Below are 21,333 nucleotides of genomic sequence, written 5' to 3'. Positions count from 1 at the left end.
ATGAGTACAATGTCTTCAGACACACTAGTAGAGGGCATCAGATCCCATTACAGATGGCTGTGAGCCACCATGTGGTTGCTGGGAATTGAACTCAGGACCTCTGGAAGAACAATCAGTGCTCTTAACCAGTGGGCCATCTCTCCAACCCAGCCTTAGCAGATTTAATAGAAAGATTTAAACTATAACCAGGATGATCCCATGGTTTTAGAAAAGCAGCTAACTGGCAGCCATGACAGAAACTTGCCTCAGGCCAAGCTGAACAAGAGGGGACATTTCTTCTCATCGATACACATGCTGCAGGCAGTTTGTTTTTGTTTTTTTTTTCAAGTCCAATTTGTTCTCACATTTATTTGTAAGATAAATGGATACAGAGAATTCTGGACAATCACTTGATATTAAAACAGATTGAGAAGAACGTAAATGTTATGTGAAACTGGGCATTTTTAAGATTTAACAGGAACTCTATTAATGATTATTAATAAGGGTGGTGCAAATGTTTGATGTTGGTCACCCCAAACAGTAGCAATCTTCTCCTCTTTTTTGGGGGGTGGGTAGGCAGGGTCTTCCTATGTAACCCCGGCTCGCCAGGCATTCCATAGATAGCTCAGGCTGGCCTCACATTTCGCAGAGACTCACCTGCCTCTGCCTCCTGAATGCTCAGAGAAAGGTGCGCACCACTAAATAAGGTCTAGCAAGTCTAAAGTGAAATAGTATTAAGAAAAATTGACTTATAAGTCATATCTCTTCCATGATTAAATCTCTCTTGGGGTCATATTTTAAAAATCTACAAATACTTTCCAGCTGGGACTACAGGTTTTTGTCACCAACTCATTTTTTTTTTTTTTTTTTAAGCATGGGTTTGGGGGAACAAGTCAGGGCCTCATGCTCAAATTTTACCAAATGAACTATCTCCCCAGCCATGCTTTGTGTGGCCCAGGGTAGCTTAAAGCTAGCTACATAGCGAAGGATGACATTGCAATCCTCATTCCAAACTCCCAAGTGTGTGATTATATGCCCAGCACCCCCCCCCCCATTATGTTATTTTAACAGTAAATAAAGTAAGGATGAAAAAAATAAATCTTTCATCCGGTTTGCCCAGACACTGCCATAGACAAGCACACAGACACAGCATTATATACTCAAGTACTGTTTCCCCCCAAAGAATGTTTTCTGGAACCTTCTCCTTCCACTTGAGTATATTCTGTGCATTTTTGCTTCTTAGGAGTTGCATTCTCTTTTCTACTTTATGGGCATGCCACCATTTTGTCTTAGCTTTTAATGTCTAAAAGAGCTGTCTGCTAGCCTTTTTCAAAAGTTACCTTTAGTGAAACATTAAAACAAGTCAGATACAAAGTGAGCTTAGCAAGGGACCAGATACAGGGTTAATAAGGATCATCTTTAATTAAAAAACAAAAAAACAAAACAAAAAAAAAAAAAAACAAAAGGAACAAAATTCCAAACCTCCCTATCGCTCCTAGACTTGCGGTTTTAAATGAAACCCAAGTTCCTTGGTAAAAAGCCGCCACTTTCTGGGTGTGCTTGGTTTGAAAAAAGTTCCTTTCTAGCTCAACAGTGCCCCCTAGTGCTTCTTTTCTCCTATTGTCCGAGGGAGGAGTTCTGCAAAGCTTTAAGGACAATCTGTCACTGGACTCATTAACTCAGGTTTTAGATCACTGTATCCAGCACACGTATGGCTCAGCTGTGTTGATTAAGGAAATTGCACTGTCCTGTGGTCTTGGAGACAAAGCAAAGCACAGACTAAAAATCAAAAGCAGCCATTTAACTTTTTTTTTTTTTAAAACTGACCCGTGCAATTAAACCTGACCCTTCAAAAAGACAAATTAACTCTTTTGTGAGGACCTAGTCCCTGGAATAGGTGGATTGATCATGGGGACACAAGCTCTTCATGCTGAAGTTGAGTGACGAAGTCTGCGAAGTTTGCGAAGTCTGCAGACCTGCCTGCTTGGGGGCTAAAGAGTAGACTTGGAGACCAGAGGTCTGTGGAAGGCATTGCAGACACCGTGTGTCCCAGGACATTCCTTTTGTGAATCAATTGCAACCAATGTCCTGGTGTGGTACTTGCTCAGCCTCATGAGCTTATTACCCAGTTGAACTGGTCTGGTGTGGGGATACCTGGGTGGCTATGTCTGCCCACCTGGGTTCTGATAGTCCACTTCCCTTTTTTTTGTATCGTACGTGACCTATGTTTTGCTATACGTGGTCAGAGTCCATCCTGAATGACTGTCAGAAAGTGACTTTATAATAAAATTCACAGGAGTCCTAAGGACTTAAGGAGCTTTGGCCTTGGTGTTAAACAAATCCCAGACTGCAGCTCAGCAGACAAGACACACCTCTGACTCCCACAGCTTGTGGCCTGTGACTTGCTGACTGGGTATAGCTTTCCCGTCTCCAAAGCACCCAGTTAATTAAAAATTATGTAAATCCTCAACAAGGTTCCTTTATGCTTATTCTGTGTTCAAATTATTATTATTATTATTTTTTATCCAGGAGATTATTTTCATCAGCATTGACATGTCAATATCGATAATAATGAAGTTTAATTTTTAAAAAGTGATTTACTTATTATATGTAAGTACACTGTGGCTGTCTTCAGACACACCAGAAGAGGGCATCAGATCCTATTACAGATGGTTGTGAGCCACCATGTGGTTGCTGGGAATTGAACTCAGGACCTCTGGAAGAGTAGTCAGTGCTCTTAACCGCTGAGCCATCTCTCCAGCCCCCTTCTGCAGTTTAATTTAATATGAAAGAAATAGTTTGGATGAATTTGATCTTGACCCTAAAGTTGTCTTAGCAAGTTTGAGACCTTTTAGGATCCTAGTCTTTATCACAAAGATTCCCCTCTCCCAAACTGCCCCCCAAATTCTACTTTCATCTGGCCATCGACAGTGACACGTGGCCCCCTTCTGCACACTCTTATACAATATCAGGGTGAGAAGAAAGTTCACGGATTTTGGCCTCCTCCATATTGTGTTAGAGATTGGGATGATTCTCAAACTGAAAAGCCAAAACCAGGAAGCCCTCTCCCACTGAGTAGCATTCTGAGCATGATAAAGGCTGTTTTCTGAAGGAGGTGTATGAGGAATAAAATTCCGGTTATTTTCTCCTCTAAGAGAATACATAAAAGCCAGAAGACAACAGGGAGAGAAAAGAAAAATGCCCACGTAGCTTATATTATATAGTTGATTAAAAATAAATTCCATGAAACTAAAAGGGAAGCCATTGCACACTTGTTAGACAGAATCTACGCTTGATCGTATGAAACCACATGCCGGTCAGACCCTGGCACTGGTCTGCGGCTAGTCCTGGCGCTGGCCTCTGAAGCAGAAGGTGAATTCACTGGTTGAAGGCTTTGGGATCAATGGCCTCAAGATCCACATCACAGGATGGGAGCTTGCTTGTGTTTGCATTTTTATAGTGTCATCTTATGAATCCTACCTCAGGTGTCCTGGGCTCTTAGCTACTTATGGAAACATTCAGCCTGGTGGATCTCAGTCCTCCTTGGGCAACAGAACAGTCACATGCCTCCCCAGAGTGACTGGGAGGTAAGTGCTGGCCCACCATGCAGCCAAGTCCCAAAGAAAGGATTTCACCTTCCTTTTCCTTGTTCCTCTTACCATGTCCTGGTTATGAGACATGATGGATAAAACATATATCTTGTTATGATCTTAACAAGATATATGTTTTAATTTCAAACAACTTGAGCAGGTATCACATAAATAACTAAGTCAGGAAGACACATACACATTTATAAACTGAAAACAAACAAAAGATCTCACAGGGTGTAGTGGCACACACCTTTAATCCCAGCTTCCAGGAGGCAGAGGCAGGAGGATTTCTGCAAGTTTGAAGCCAGATTGCTCTACATAGTAAGTTCCAGGCCAGTCAGGGCTACACTGTGAGACCCTGTCTCAAAAACAAAGAAACAAAAGATCTCCCTCGAAGATCTCTACTTACGACATGGATGGCCGAAGCAGCTGAAGACATATCTCTGGTGCGTACAGCATCTGGCTGGGAGATTCCCCTGAATAATCAGGACAAGGCCCCAGGTTTGATTCCCAGCACTCCTAATAAATAATACGCTGACGGCAGATAAAAATAAATCTCAAACATTTCCTTTACATGTTTTACAGTAACACACTTATAGCACTTAAAAAAAAAAAAAAAAAAAAAACTAAAAACTTAAACCACACCCTATCAATGTATCCATTAAAGATTAAACCAAAACCAACATTTTCCAAATACAAAATTTTTTACAGCTGCCAAGTCAGCTAAAGCTCTTAGGTCGACTTAATCCCAGGAGAAGGACCCCAGTTCCTTCTATATTTTTGAAATATATATATATTTTTAATCAGCTAATCAGGGAGTCTCCTTGATGCTAAGGAGTTATTTTCCCCAAAACAAACGTCTGACTGATAATCACCTCATACTCACCGGCACTGAGGAACTGAATGGCTGAATAAGTAAAAATACTCTGTGGAGTAGCTGGCTAGAAAAAGAAGAAAATGAGGACAACTTCCCAAATCTGCGTTTAGATGAGGCGGCAGGAAGGAAAACAGACATGCTTCACTGAGCATCAAGAGCAAGCCAGGGCCTCCGAAGGCCTTTGCCTTCTAGAGCAAAGGATGAGGTTAACTCCATGGCTGCTAATCCCACCTCCCACCCCCGGTTATGGTCACAGTAGGACCATTCCCAAAGCTCCTGGTCACGTCTCTTCTCGTTTGCTTGGGGAAAGCAATTCCCAATCATGGGTATAGCACCAGCTCTGCTTCCTCCAAGGACTCAGCTTCTACAAGGGGTTGACAGCAAGCACTGTTGACAAAGATAGGGACTGATGGGTTTGATCAAAGAAGAAAGGAAGGATGGGAAAGCAGTAAGTCTAAAAGCATCATGTGCAGTTACGTGCAGTTATAGGGGCATTGCCGGGAACCAGCAGGGCGGGGCTCATTCTTTCTCAGTATTTGTCCAGACAGCTACTGTTATATATGTTTAATATGTATGTTAAAGGAGCCAGGATACCTCCACTGTCTACGAGACAAGGGAACTGGGAGGGTGGCTGCAGCCGCCAGCTTGGGGTTGCCACACGAAATACGGAATGTGTAAGTAAACTTGACATAAACAGTGTGTGATTTTGAGGGAACACACAATGATTAGAGCACATCTGTACTAAAAACGTATTGTTATTTGAAATGCAAGTTTGACTAGCACCCCATGAGAGGGGTTCTTTTGGGTTAACAGGGAGCCTGAGGCAGAACAGCTTTCCTGTCTCCCAACATGGCAACCTAACTCTCCATGTTGGGCTCCAGGTATGTCTGCATCAAGTGTTTATTTAGTTCCCCCTACTGTGCTGCCAATGTTTGAAGACATCTTTATTAGATGAATTCAAGCAACGAGTCTGAGCCTCACTGTCTGTGGATTTCCCATCAATAAACCAAGAGCATCTGGATGTTGAGAAAATTAATTAAAGCTTGTAAAGCCCTTTTGAAATTGGCGTGTTCAGCCACATATGCTACAAAATATTTATCACATGCCAGACTGCCTGGAAACACGGTCAGTAGTCACTAGATGACCAGTGGTTCTAAAATGTTAAATCAAAATATCATAATCTTTCCACCCGAAAGGACCACAGCTCTCAGAAGAGAGTTTACCTTTCCAAACAGGACAAATGAATATGATTTACTTTCAAAGCAAAGTATAGTTGTCATTATTATTATATTGTTATTCTAAAAGTTGAACTATAGTTGTTTTTTTATAAAATGTTTTGTTTCACTAAATTACATTTTAAAAAAAAGGAGTTCAAGAAATATCAATAAATGAAGAAGATCCCTTTAATCCTAGTACTTAGGAGGCAGAGGCAGGTGGTCTCTGTGAGTTCAAGGCCAGCCTGGTACTGAACGAGTTCCAGGACAGCTAGGGCTATATAGTGAGACCCTCACTCAAAAAGGAGGAAGAGAAGCAGAAAGCAGTGTCTTTACTAATATCCTGTGAGGCTACTGTTTTCTATGTACACTCCATACGTTTATATTTTATCATTAAAAAAGGTTTCGTGAAACCAAACAAAGGAAGCAACATAGTAAGTCATAATCCGAGGCTGTTCGATGACACTCAGGCTTTTTTCTGTCCACACCATCTCTACTAACCAGAAACTAACACAAGCATCCAAGACACACAGCCTGCAGCCCTTGGAGCTGTCCAAGTGGGTATTCGAGTCTGTCAACGAGCCTGAAGGGTCTGGTGTGTTCTGATGCAAGAAAGGATGCGTGTATGCATACCTGCAGGGCCAGCTGTTCCCAGCCTGTCTCCTATCCCAAAGCTTGAGGTCACTACATGTGAGAAAGAGGAGCTCAGAGGGAAGGTTGTCAAACACATATCTTACTGCTGATCAGAACTGAGCGTTTGTAAAGGGAGCAACAAACCCCAAACGAACAGCAAAGCCAATGCCTGAGACACATACACTTGTACCTCAGGGACTTCGCTCCTGTTTTCTGTACACTCTGCCTTTTGTCTAGAACCACTCAGTCTCCAATTCTAAGGGCATGGCCATTTCTTCATCCTTCAGGCCCGAACTACCTTCTTTTACTTCCTGATGCCTTCCATCAAAACTCACATGGGACAGCCTGTGCCTTCACCTTTTTGCCAGCATAATATATATATGATGCTACATCATAGATAAATGTGTATACATATACATTTATAGAAATACATATATACATGTATATTTCATTTTTCCAGTGCCTTTTTTTCTTTTACCAATGGTTAATTCCTTCAGAGTTGAACTATCCTTCTGTTTGTGCTCTTAGAGCCTAACCCCATGCCTGGCCCAGTGCAATCACTCCATAAAGGCATCTTGCAAGGAAACCACATCCCCAGATTGAAATAAGCACGACAAAGCTGGATAGTAAAGGCTAACACGCGTATGCGAGTGTGGTGTCTTTCTCCTTTTTCCAGGAAAGAGTCAGGAGAATGTGCAAAACAGGCACCAGTACTCCGAAAGGATTACATGGTCAGGAAGAGATGAAAGGACCTGGGCATCACTTAAGGAGCTAGAGCAACAGAAGCTGCTGTGATGTCCCTCAAGTGTCTCCATGAAAGTGTACCAGCTTCCCTGAAGGGCTAGCCTCCAGACGGAGGGCTCGGTGGCTTGGTTTCCATTCTGCCCCTAGCCGTGCTAAAGAGGCATAAAGGTGTCATTAAGAAACTCCGAGTGTGTCTCTGCTGCACTTTCTCACACTCCCATTACCATTGGGTGGCGTTTGATCTTTGAGTCATGGGAGAGGTGACCCAGATTCAAACTGGTGATTATTCATGTCACACTGTGGAGTCCTTCCTACTGCACAGCACTTCAGAGTCACTCAGGAACCCGCTGGGAGAGATACAGCACCGTGTGTCGCTGCCGCTGGCCCCGTCCTTCCCAACATGGGCTCCCGATTGAATGTGGCCTCATGAGGAGGTGATGGGTATTTGAGGGTCAAAGATCTGCTGGGAAGTAAATGGTTCAACTAATTATAGTACACTAGCAGGGACTTTCAGCTGGGTCTGGGCACATGTGTGGCTTGTACCAGCTGGGCATAACACAGCTCAGAAGGGACTTTTCTGTGTCCCATACAGCGACCTGATTTATCCGAGAAAGACAGGAGAACCCTATCATGGATCTTTAACATATTAGGAAATCAAGTCAGGTGGGCCTAGCTTCTGGCAAACCCTGCCAAGGCAGGGACATTTAAAGCACAGCTGTTATTACAGATCTAAGTGAGCACGGCACTTGGAGGGCCAGCTTTAAACCCTCCATGTTTCCCACGATGAACATTCTGCTCACAGTGACCACTTCTTACCAGTGACACGGCAGCCATTGCTGTCCATATATCAGACTGGTAGCTTTCTATTTAATAACACTCTTTTTCTGTTGGTTTTATTTTAGGTTTTTCAAGGCAGGCTTTCTCTGTGTATCCCTGGCTGTCCTGGAACTCACTCTGCAGACCAGGCTGACCTCATAGAGATCCACCTGCCTCTGCCTTCCGACTGCTGGGATTAAAGGCGTGTGCCACTACCTCCTGGCTTTATTTTATTTCTATTTTGTCTTTAGCTATCCTACTGTAGTATAAATAATCTATTTAAACCAACGGTTGGGTCTGGGAAGTATAGATTCCCTGAGCTCTTCAAACGTAGCACTTTCTTGGGTTTGAATGGGCCACAGGGAAGAATGAATAAAACCGTAAGGTGAACGTTGCTAGCAGGAGTATTTTTGAGCAGATTGTGAAAACAATTCTAGCCGTCCATTCAGGTCGTGATGAGGATTACTAGATACCGCTTCAAACCTGCTGGTTACCCTCCAGCACCACCCCCCACAGGAGGTTACAGCCTCCAACTCTCATATTTTAGAATTAAATAAAGTATGAACTAAAAATGTCACCGTGACCTTCACATTCTAATAGGTGAGACCAAGGCAGGGTAAAAAGACTAGAGATTTATTAAGTGACTCATCCAACTCCCAAGAATTAGTAAGAGTCAACAGTTATTTAAACGTGTTTGCTACACAGGACATATGTATGTAGGAGACGACGGGTAAGCAACACTGATGTTCATTCGACTTTCCTGCTTTTCTTTCTGGTGAAACCCTCAACTGCAGGCATGCTTTATTCAAGACCGGCCAAGCCATAGCTGCCTAGCAACCAGAGCCTCGAACTAAAGTGGATTCCTCATCAGTACATTGGATTAACCTTGGGTAGTGCCGCTCCACAGAGCCAGAGTAAAGATCCACGAAGTATATCAAATGGCATTTTGAACTTGGAGGGCATTTGTCTTACTATAGTTAAAAAAAGAAAGAAAGAAACCATCAAATTAGAATACGATCATTTCTGGACAAATCGGTTGGCTAGGCTTCTTAGAAAGTTGACCCTCTGCCAATTAGTCCCCGGAACTTGAGACATTAATATAATAACTCAAGCAACTAGGGTTCCTAGCAAGCTGGCTGAAATCACTTAGAGGATTAGATGTGCAGCCCTGGCATTTACTTCAGGAGTAAATGACAGCTTGTCATTGTCAGGTGGCCCCGAAGCCTGTCCGAAGATGCTTCCCCTACTCGTCTTTTAAGTAGACAGTGAGGCTCATGATGAAGAGGAAGGCCTTCCTGTTGCAGGTGTCCATCTAGTCTGACTAAATCCTCCTCTGCTGGTCACTCCTGGTTCTGTCACTGAGGGCTGGAGGACAGAAGGAAGGAAGGAAGGGAGAGAGGGAGGGAGGGAGGAAGGAAAGTAGGAAGGGAGGAAGGAAGGGAGAGAGAGAGAGAAAGGGAGGAAGGAAGGAAGGAAGGAAGGGAGAGAGGGAGGGAGGGAGGGAGGAAGGATGGAAGGGAGAGAGGTAAGGAGGGAGGGAGGGAGGAAGGATGGATGGAAGGGGGAGAGGGAGGGAGAGAGGAAGGAAGGAAGGGGGAGAGGGAGGAAGGAAGGGAGAGAGGGAGGAAGGAAGGAAGGAAGGGAGAGAGAGAGAGAGAGAGAGAGAGAGAGAGAGAGAAAGGGAGGAAGGAAGGAAGGAAGGAAGGGAGAGAGGGGAGGAGGGAGGAAGGAAGGGAGAGAGGGAGGGAGGGAGGAAGGAAAGTAGGAAGGGAGGAAGGAGGTGTGGACAGGCCTGTCATTGACTTTCACCTTTCTCTAGCTTTATTCAAACAAGAGGGAATTTTCTCAGAAAACATGCTAGCCAGGTGGTAGTGGTACACATCTTTAGTCCCAACCTTTGGGAGGCAGTGGCAGGGGGATCTCTGAGGTCAAGGACAGCCTGGTCTATAGAGTGAGTTCCAGGACTGTTAAGGGCTACACACACACACACACACACACACACACACATACACACACACACACACACACAAAACAAAAACAAAAACAACAACAACAACAACAAAAAAAAAAAAAAAAAAAAAAAAAAAAACTAAACCACCACCACCCACGAAAAGAAAGACCCTTAAGTCTTTCAAGAACAAGAAAGACTTGGTAAAAAAAAAAAAAAAAAAAATCTTGGCTACTTTTGTCTTAGCATTATCTACAAAATGGTCCTTAAGCTCTGTAGATAAAGGAAGCCATTTGCTACTTTATGGCCTTAGTATCAGAAGGCAAACTGTAGTAATGCTTTTTGCTTTTCCTGAGCAGTGTAGGCTACTGTACTACAGTGAAGATCCTGTCCGTTCACAACTATTAAGCACCTACCCTGTTCCCCAAGGGGCCCTATTGCTGAAGACAGGGCTGCAGAGGAGAAAGCAGAGAGATGGGTTTCCAAGGCCTCTGGAGAAGAGACACAGGTGGGGATGGTAGGTGGCACCAGAGAATGTGAAGATGTTGCTGCTGGATCACGGACGCCAGAGCAGAGATTCCTTCCTGATCCCAGGTGCTTCGCGCAGAGACACGATGGTATGTGCACCCTTTTCTAGGAGTCTGGAGTCCAGCACCCATGGGATTAGCTTCAAAACTTGAGGAGAGAGTTGAATCCTCAAATACAAATGGAGACAGCCCCCCCTTGATCCCCCATGGTCCTTCAACTCTTCCTGAGTACAGTGCCCTGCAGCATTCACGGAGCAACTGAAAGTGAGAGGTTTCAGTCAGTTACACTGGGCCAACAACCGAAGCAGATAATTCAGGTAGAAATGTCCGCTTTGAGGCCAGGGGTACTTGACTTAGCAGTCTGCATTTGCTAGGGAAAGAGGCACAGAAGAGGTGGGATTTGTGACTGATTATACCTACACGGCAAGAAGAAAGTTAATCAGGTATTAGAATAGTGAATTTTAAAGCCTTTGAACTAAAAACACAACAGCAGGCCCAGGCAGTGGGGGTGCAAGCCTCTGATCCCAACACTCGGGAGGCAGAAGCAGAAGGATCCCTATGAGGTCGAGGCTAGCCTGGTCTACAGGGCAAGTTCTAGGACTGCCAAGGTTACACAGAGAGACCCTGTTTTGAAAAGAGGAACTGCACACCACCACCACCACAACAACAAAATAGCAAATAAAAAACCAGAAAGCGGAAGAAGCATCCAATGTCCTCTTGATTTTTGCTAAGCAGACACACACACACACACACACACACACACACACGCTCTGCCACAGCCTAAGTAGACTTTTAAAGTTCCATGTAGCCTGTGCATGTCTTCGGCCAGGGCCATACTGGATAATGACAGTGTCCACATTTTCAAAGACTTCTAAAAAAGGGGAAGAGATCAGATGGCCAGCAGAGTCTTTAATCAATGTCTATAAAACTATGTGATCACTCATTTTCCCATGCTTGATAGGAAACATTTCAGATATAGTATCCTAACTAGGAGAAACACTGTGTTTGTAACATTGTATTGAGATTCTTTGATATGAGCCTCTAGGCAGGACATGGATACAGTTTAAAAGAACTTCATGTTACAGAGACAAGTGGAATTATGTCCCTGAATGAACAAAAGTATCTCTGGCTATAGGAACCCTATGGTTAGCTAGTTTAGACTCCTTCACTAGTCCAAAGAGATGGGAACTGGGCTAGAGCAGTGGTTCTCCACCTTTCTGATGCTGAGACCCTCTAATACTGTTCCTCACATGTGGTGACCCCCCAACATAAGATTATTTTCATTGCTACCTTTTATTTTTGATATGGTTATGAAGTGTGATGTAAGTATCTGATATGCAGGATCTGATCTGTGACCCCCATGTGAAATGGTTGTTCAGCCCCATAGGAGTAGCAACTCACAGGCTGAGAGCTGCTAGGCTAGAGGGATAGTTAAGAGAGGAACAACTCTCCCAGAGGACTTGGGTTCAAGTTCCCATCACCTTTGTAATGTCTCACAATCACCTGCAGCAATAGCTCCAGAGGGGTCTGATACCTTCTTCCTGCCTCTGTGACTACCTATGTGCAAATATCCCTGTTCCTTCCGCCCCCTTCCAATTAAAAAGAAAATAAATAAATTAAAAAAAAAAACTAGAAATGGTAATCAGTATTCCCACTGTTGAAAGAACAGACCTGTATCTGTATACACTCAGAATTAACTAAGGACTCATACTAATAAAATTCTACTTGAAAATGTTTGATCTTATGATTCAGAATTCTTAAAAGTAGGATGCTCAATAAATAAAACTGTAATAAACTCATAATTTGTCAGATAAGTTTCAATGTTTTTATTGTGCTATAGTTGGGTAAGAGTTCTTCAACGGATATACTTTTCATGATCACAAAAACATGACATTTACTTATTAAACAGCCTTACGAACTCAAAATGTAACATGTAGGATACAGTCATTTTTCAACTGTATGTGAATTGCACTTTCTGAAAAACTTTCACTTTGGAATAAGACATCATTTTCCCCTAGTCGGCCAATACCTTTTCAGGTAGAGTAATTCCAAGTTTAAAACAATAGGCCAATTGTTAATCTGGAAGAAAGTACATTAAATATGCTTAGGAGTATGGTAAATGTACAGGAACATAACATGTTTATTATCTTCTTTTTCAGATTAGTGAATGGTAATGTTAATTGTGACAGAGTGACAAAAATATAACATGAATTATGCTTTCAAATAATATTTTCACAGAGCTCTTTGACTTTAGTCATCTGCATTTGCTGGGGGCCAGCGAGTGTCAGGCAGAGGTAGGCATCTGGTTCCTCTCTGACATGAATCCCCATGAACCATGCACAGAGCAGAGATCCTGGTGGCACTAGGCTCTGTGACATCACAATAGTTTGTCAGCCATCGAATGAAAGTAGCCATTCAGAATGAATGAACTAAAGGGGAAAGGGTATGGGAGGTAGAGAGGGACCATGAAGAAATGAGTGGGAAGGGAAGAAGCCAGGCAGTATTGAGGTCAGCCTCTGTGGGGTAGAGAGCCTCTCACACCATCTAATTCAGGAGCTCAACCCGCAGCTGTGTACTGGGATCACCTGAATGGCTCACTCAGACCACGTGTGTGTGAAAGCCCGCCTAAGGGGGTCGTGGCCCAGAGGCAAGCTAAGCATTGAATCCACACAAGCCTTTCTTGGGTTCAATGCTCAGTACTGAGAAATAGCCCCCCAACCCCTTAAAGCCTCTGTACATTATTTGTCCTTCGACCAAGTCCTACAGGTGTTTACGACTAAATCCCTTAATAACCTCATATCGATCTAGTTTTTTTTCACTCTGTATACAAGGAAAACTGAAGCCCAGAGACACGGAGAAACCACACAGCTACCGGTCTACAGTCCCACTTGTAGGATTTTCAGTAAGAACCAAACTGTCTTCCGCTGTTTCCTGGCTACTTGTGAGTTCAGAGCTGTCTGTCTTAGAGTCCCTGCTCAAGAACAAAGAGGACAACTGGTCAACACAGTCTGTCAAAAATGACGGACACGAGGTTAAGCCAGTGGCACAAACAAACAGACAACAAAAGTCACCAGTAGGCTCCTCCCACCCCAATGACCTGGTCATCTCCTCTTGACAGAGCCAAGTCCTGTGCAAGCCACTTGCGTTGCAAAGCACTGCTGTTTGGTTTCCATGGGTCAGGAAGAAGAGGGGGGAAAATTGATTTTTCTTGGCTTACTCCTTAACACTCAAGAGAAGGTTAAGAAAGTACATTTTCCAATCCCCCAAAATGGAGAAAGCTGGCCGGCTTTTCTCACACTTGGCAGGGCTGAAGGCCGTGTTTTTGGCTATTAGCCCGCTTAGCTGGTTACATTTATAGACAGCCCACCACGGGAACATGCACGGTTAAGTTAGTGAAACATCTATCTTCTTCCCTCCCTCCATATCCACAGAAACACAGAAGGCCAAAGCTTTTCCGAACAATGTGAGGGCCAAGCTAGCTCTTCAGGCCCTTGCTCAAGACTTGTGTGGGAATGGGGGGCCGAGGCAGCTCAGTGGAATTACTCACAGGATCCGGGAAATGAACAAAGCTAAGCTCAGAATGTGGTACAGAATTCCCACAACACATCTGCACTTTCTATAAGAAACATCTGCAGCCCCATCGACTTCAGAGCTCACTTTATCTTTTTCAAAAACTAAAATTGTGTAACATGCATAAACTCCGAACACTGCTCACACTTGCTAATTACATACATACTTGTTAATTACAGAAGAAATGAAAATGTCATTTCTTCTGACAGAGGTTACACAAGTGCTCCACCATGTGTGCTCTGGGAGATCTTACGGGAAACCTAACATGGTCTGGCACAGGCCCTTTAAAGCAAAGCAAAGGGCCATACACGATTAGTCCCTTTTCAGCTCTGAAATGAGGAACTTAAGATTGTTCAAGCATGTAAATCGCCTAATTGGAAATATCAATTACACCCATGGACTTATGACTTGGCTTGTGAGGACTGGGATCAGACGGGGCTGGGGGAGTCTGCTATGGACTTTTCCAGATTACCACGCTATTTGCCTGTCATCGAAATTAATAATAATAGCCCAAATGCCTTTACTGAAGATATAACATAGCTCCAATCAGTTAACTTTTACAAGAGCAAAACAGTCTAATATACTACCATTAGGCTACTGTGTATGCATATATGCCTATATGTTTATACATGTATGTCTGTGTGTATGTGTATGCATATGTCTCTGTATATGCATACATGTCTCCTCCCCATCATGTGTTTGTGAAAACAGAGAACTTGCCAATACAGGAAAACCTTCTAACAGATGTTCTATTTTAATGGTAGCTACTGAGGAGTTGGTCCCTGTAGCAAAGGGCCCATATGCAGTGGGTGTGGCTATCTTCCTGAATGCTCAGCTATACAGTTACACAGACCTCGATTTACCTCTGGCCGAACCAAGAAACCTCCAAGGAGGTTTGATTGATAGGCAGTGCTCAGGGACAAGGGGGATGAAAAAAAAGGAGGACCCTATATGGAAGTCACTGGATGCTTTTTCACAGACCTGTCCTACTCAGACTAAGCTAACTCCTAGTTGGTGAAAGATCCCAGTAGACCTGGCTACTGGTCACATTGGGAATTTAGGCAGTAACCTAACCTCCAGGGTTCAATGGCCCTGGGTGAATTTGTGCTCCATGAAATATGGCATTTACAAATTTTGGACTAAACAGCACTATTTATTCTGTGGTGGAAATTTCCAAAAGTGCCAGGAGAGACGCTGGCATTCATGCAAGTCAACGGCTGTTGGATCCAAAGGAGCACTCTGTTCTCCAGGATGCTCTCGAGGTACTGAAAGGGCCTGTGTGAGAAGCCTTCCTGCGGACCATCTCAGCACCTCACCCATTGGATCCCCTCTGGCTGTGGGTGTTGTGTTTCAGAGGGAGGGGGTGGCAAACCTTTCTGGAAACAGAGACCCCCAGTCTGATCCCGGTCCACACAAGCGCCAAGTCCCAAGACTGTATATTTTCTTTTTTTCAAGCTTAGTATATCAAATATATCTGCTGGCTATGAGAGGGTTAGAGCCCCCACTGTGTTAAGATCGTTGGAGACCCACAGGGGAAGTGGATTAGGAAGATCTGGAGCCCGTAGACCAGATGGAATTATTTGCTCTCTCCTGTTTTGTCCTAAGTATATTTTAAAGTTCACTACTGCTTCAGTATTTCTGTTTTAAACTGTTCTTCATGGTCCTTCAAAAGATAAAATGGAATAGTCTGAATAAAAGACGACATGTCAGAAGACATCCAATGGCCTGAATGTGTAATTATGAGAGGTCTCTAAAGAAAAAAAGGAAGGAAACTTGAAAACATTAGCTACTTACAATGTCTTACCAGATAACCTTTCCCCCTTTCTTGGGGAAACCCAACAATACAATGTTTCTTTAAGATTCCTTTATTAAGTTTGGAGTGTTTGCTCAAGGCAAATGGCGTCCTAGAAAACTCTGGGCGCAGCACATTAAGTGGCTGCTACTCTATATTGGCCCCTTTTATTTTTATTTTTTAAGGCAACACAAATGGCGGGAAAGGTGGTTATAAAAAAACATCACAGGAAACCAAATAGCCTTCATTTAAATGAAAAGCAATCACAGCCTGATTCTTGGAGCACACTAGGAAATGCTTTTGGCTTGCAGCTGCTTCGTGGGGCCAATCTTATGTGTAATTGGAAACATTTCAAACAGAATTGTCACTAAAGTCACGGCATAATTGGGAGCCGTGGGCTCAGTACCTCCATTAAAAAAAAAGGGCAGTGGGTCTATGGGAGAGGACTCAAGGCACAGGGGGGCATCTCAAATACAGCATGGCACCCTTCATGGACATGTCTCTTCCAAAGGTCTGCTGAGAACAGGGGAGTGGAGCAAAGCTGGCAGGAGCTGGAAATCCAAAAGCATGACTGGGCATCAAGACATATGAAGTAACAGTCTTAACCTGTTTTCCGAAGAGTACATAACTCGCTAGAAATGAGCAGGATCACTCCAATCTCCCAGGGAGAGAAATGCAACGTCAGCTTACCTAGCCAGTTGATTTAAAAAACTTTTAGGACAAAGCTTGCGGAGAGGAGTTAAATAAAAGTGAACGGCAGCCGATGGCTCATTTGCCCTTCTACGTTTTTTTCCAAATGTTCACACCGGTTTCTGCCTTATCTGGTGTTTTTATTTATAGGCGAATGGCCACGGAAGGTGGTACTGTCTTTGTGACTGTGAGCTTGTAGTTTAAACAGACACAGGAAGAAGTGTCGAACTGAGAGGCCTGTCCACCCCACCCCTGCATCCCACCCCCACCCCAAGCCCCGTAACTGGAAACAGCCCGTGCCCGTGGACCAGCCGCTCAGTAACAGCTCGTGGAAAAATCGTGTCATTTTGGCACATGGAGAGGGATCTGATTATTCTGTCGTATCTGTGTGCCAGAGGGCCATGACATCAGCATGCTTCGAGCTGTAAAGTAAGTCTCTTTTCCACCGCCTTCTTCAGGAGTCGGGGGTAGGCTTGCAAGGGTTCCTGGTTGCTATTGGCCAGTCCCATTCGGGGATGCTCACTCACCAGTCCACCGCAGGGGCCAATCCCCTCCAACCGCCCCCCCACCTCTGCCCCCTCCCGCTTCCTCTCTGTACCACTCTAAACAAGGAGGTTTGTTGTTTACCGGGGTGCTGAGGGATGATTTATATCCTAAGGGAGGGGTCGAGAAGGATAGAGCTGCCGGGCTGGCTGTCCTCAGGCAATCCTGGTCCCTGACAGACTGTTGGAGGCGCTGGCTTCGTTTGAGGCTGAGGCTTGGAGGCACAGCCCTGCGCAGGGCGCAGCGTGACCTCCAGGTAACTCTGCTTTCCTTCCTCAGTCATTTGATCATACCCACTTTCGAAAAGCATCCCTGTGCACCTCCCCAAATCCTTACCCAGGAACCAGGAGAAAAAGGAAATAACTGTCCCTCAGCATACCCACCAGGAAACGCCTCATTCCTTTCCCTTATTCCTCGTCACTGTAGAACACTATATGCCTGGATTTACAGTTTTAATATTCTCACGGCAGTAAGAGGTAAGAACGCTGATTTACATAACATGGAGAAAACACGAAACTGTTTTCCTGGGGTGGGGGAAACATTATCTGTAAAGAGTTTATGTTGGTCAGTGGACATAAACATTTCTATGCACACATGAGAATCCGTGTGTGTGTGTGTGTGTGTGTGTGTGTGTGTGTGTGTGTAGATCATTTTTCTCTATGTCTTTCCACTTTATGTAATTTTTGTTTAAACAATGTCTCTCACTGAACCTAGAACTTGCTGATGGTTTAGGCTGGCTGGCCTTCTGAGACCACCCTACTCCCCTGGTGCTCATTATAAGCACGGGAAACCACGCCCAGCCTTGTACACAGGTCCTGGGGGTCTGAACTGAGGTCTTCATACTTGAGAACACATACTTAAACAAATTTATTTATTTATGTATATGAGTACACTGTAGCTGTCTTCAGACATACCAGATCCCATTATAGATGGTTGTGAGCCACCATGTAGTTGCTGAGATTTGAACTCAGGACCTCAGGAAGAGCAGTCAGTGTTCCTAACCACTGGGCCATCTCTCCAGCCGGCAGAACACATACTTTATCAACTAAACCATCTCTCCAGAACCCCATTTTGCCTTTTGAAATTCTACTTCTTTAAAGTGAGAGACTTGCCCATTGTAAACGGCTTTGCTCAGGGAATTGAATGCTGTAATTTAAAAGCCAGCAAACTACCCTGATCAGACAATTCAAAACCATAGGGTAGGGTATTCTAGGACCTACTTGATGGTAAATGAGTTTTAAAGATCCTCCTTCTATCTCTCCAGCATTAGAAATGTCACTGGGGTGTGGCTCATCCATAGAGACTCTCATGAGCCCAGGTTAGCTCACTGGTACTGCAAAGACATCTCTTTACAGAACCTCACCTTTTTGTGCTCTACTGACAGGTTCCTGTGGACTGTGAAGAGATTATCTAATCACAATATTTCAAAAACTTACATCCCAGCTTACTTTTGAAAGTTGCTAAGGAAACTGTAAAATTTAACTTCAGTTTTTTAGGGTCAACTCTGTCCTGCTTCAGCTGTTAACTACAAACTTTTTTCCCCTTCCTTTCTAGCCTGTATTAGGTATTTCTCTCATAACCCATGCTGACTCATTACAACAAAAAGTGGACCCAGGGGCTTTGCTTATAAAAAAAAAAAAAAAAAAAAAAAAAAAAAAAAAAAAAAAAAAACCACAGCCAACCTTTCAAGCTTCACTGGGTGTTACCATCAGAACTGATTGAATTGGTCACTTCAATGACATATAGCAATGTTCTCTTCAAAAGAGTCTATGAATTAACAGGCTCACTCAGTGGTAACTCTCTAACTAGTGCTAAATTAAGAATGAAAAAAAAATTAAATTACTAAACTCATTCACTCCTATCAGCCCATCCGTCTTTAGACCTCATTCTCCCCCCCCCACCCCTTCCCTTCCTTTCTAGGGCTTATTTAAAAGCACACGAATTCAGTCAGGAGCCATAATTATTATTTTGAATTATCACTAAGTGTGCTAACTCTTAACTGAGGGTAAAGCCCACTTGTTTCTAGCGCCTTTTCTATAGCCCTTGCATTGTTAACCTTCAAATCTTTTGTATAAACATTTCTGGAAGCGCTTATAAAATACCCCCTTCTATGTTTCCCCACTCTCCAGTTGGTGGCATTTAGGAGTCTCTGGTACCAGCAGGTGTTGTATTTTGCTTTCTTCAGGCTCCAGCTGGCTACAGTGATAGATTCTTGTCCCAGCCACCTAGGCTAGGGCCACATTGGAGGCAAAATGAACCCAGCTCCCACCAGACAGCAAGATAAATGGCTGCTGTTTAAGTTTTAAATCCCCTGGTGGGAGTAAATATTGTTCTAGGGGAAAAGGCTTGACAAACATTGCGTCATCCTTACGGAGCTGTCTTGATTAAAACAGAATTTTTAGATTAGGTTGGTCCTAATCTAAAAGTGCATCTATCTTGCTGTCAGGGATTTTTGGTTCCCCCCCCCCCACAGTCCCCCTCCCCCGTTCTACTCTAAAAACAGACATATTGTTGGGGATGGTCAAACACGGCTGACACCTCCCAAGGGGCTCGGTCCCACTCTTGGTAATAGAAGGCCTCTGAACACTGACACTTTACTGAGGATAATGACGACAGCAAAGGCTTAGTCAGAAAAAGGCCAGTTGTCACCTAAGTGACAGGCAACAGCTGAGCTCACACATCTGGAGCTAGAGGAGGGCAAACCTTAGCAGCCCTCACTCCATCTACACCTTGGGCCTGTCTGAAGAGACAGATGAAGTTTCTCTACTCCAAAAGTACATTAAAAATATCTGATGGTGAACCATGTCAATTACATAACATCAGCGCAGACACTGCCTTCCCAAAGCGCTGATTAAAACCAGGCGGCAGACAGAACCGTTCACGGACAGATAGGAGATACAATTTCATCAAGTATAATTTGTCATTCATAAAACCTACCCCTAAAAGCCACAAATGCAGCTTTCTTTGGGGGGGGGGGATTCCGCCAGCGATTTTTACATATGCTCCTTTTAGGCCGGTTCCTAGTGCGTTCGTTCATTCCTCTCCTTGATCCTGGCTGCAGTTCTGCCTCTGACACGTTTTAAAGGCAGGAACCAAGTGCGTCAGGCTTAAGAATCTGAGTCTTCCAGGGGCGGGCTGGAACTCAAAGCGGTGCCAGCCCGTCCCGCGACCTCCCGGGTACACCCCCCCCACCCCCGTCTTCAGTCTCCCGAACGCAATCTGTGGACAATTTTCCCAAAGTCCCAAAAATAACACGGCCCTGCCAATAGTCGTTGGCGATGCCGTTTGTTTTTCTTAGAGGGCAATGAAAACTCAACAGCTTTCTGCTGCATCCCGAGTCCCGCTCCTGCTAATTATTAACAGACCTAGTTTCTTCAACTTTTTTTTTTTTCTTGCCAGAAGGGAGAACGCCGCGGCTCCCCTTCTCTCCCACGGGCGAGCTGCGTGCAGAGCAGGGGTCTCCACCGAGGGCAGGCTGCGGCTGCCTCGCCAGGGCAGGCGGCCCTACTTGAGAGCGCTAGGGGCCGAGCCTCCCCGCCGACGCCAGTAGGTGACAGGCGATCCTCAGCCACTCACCCTCGCCTCCCCGATCTCGCGTGGCCGGGCTCGGGGCCATGCAGCTGGCCTCGGCGCAGGGGAGGGAAGCAGGCACGACCTGGCTGCCACGCAGCACGAGGGGGCCGTCCGCCCAGCCTCTGCGCAGCCACAGCCCAGCAGCCCTTCCCCGTGCGGTCCCCGCGCTCCCAAACCGCCCGCCGTCCCACCCCGCGCCGTGACAACGCGGCCCGAGCCGCGGCGCCCCTCGCCACTCACCCCACGCGCGAGCGGCGGCCGCGCGGTCCTCGGCGGCGGCGCTGAAAGCTGCGGTCCTCCGCGTCAGGCGCGCTCCCGCGTGCGCAGCCCCGGGAGCGTCCGCAGCCCGGCCCGTAGCGCGGCGGCCGCGCGGTCCAGGTCAGCGCTGGCTGCGCGGGGCTGGCATGGTGGTGGCGGCTCCCCGGCCGCTGCTCGGCTGCAGGCGGAGTGCGCGCTCCAGTCCCGGCCGCTGCAGAGCACCCGCCCCCGGCCGCCGCGCGGGCGCCAGCGAAATCCCGGAGCGCGGACGCCGGGGATCCAGGCGGCTCTGCGCGCCCACGCGCACAGTGCCGGGGCCGCGATCCCTCCCGCGAGGCAGCACCGGCCCGGCTGCGGGCCCGCGAGTCTCCGCCCCGCCCCGCCCTCGATTCGGTGCCCCCCTTTTTATAATGCGGTTGCCAGGTTCAGCCAATAATCCAGATGGACTGATGGCGAGATAGGAAGGGTGAAGGGGAGGAAAAGGCGAACCCAATTTCCTCTGATCAAACAGTTTGACGGGGTCCCTATTAGGGGTCCCTTTCCTCTGGGGGCGTGTACAGAGGGCACTAGTTAATTAAA

The 21,333-nt window shown here is 45.4% G+C and overlaps 1 protein-coding gene across 1 annotated transcript in view; it reads right to left on the bottom strand.

Moving 5' to 3' along the window:
- PRICKLE1 (prickle planar cell polarity protein 1) overlaps window positions 1–20,818 on the bottom strand; it is a 91,331-nt gene extending 70,513 nt beyond the window's left edge. Inside the window, exon 1 of the mRNA XM_080939030.1 lies at window positions 20,737–20,818. The gene's annotated coding sequence lies outside the window, so the exon portion shown is untranslated. The remainder of the gene's footprint in view (window positions 1–20,736) is intronic.
- Between the last annotated feature and the right edge of the window lie 515 nt (window positions 20,819–21,333).

This window comes from Micromys minutus (assembly GCF_963924665.1).
Source record: "Micromys minutus genome assembly, chromosome: 27".
In the NCBI taxonomy this organism is placed as follows: domain Eukaryota; kingdom Metazoa; phylum Chordata; class Mammalia; order Rodentia; family Muridae; genus Micromys; species Micromys minutus.
This window is presented reverse-complemented; position numbering and strand designations above follow the sequence as displayed.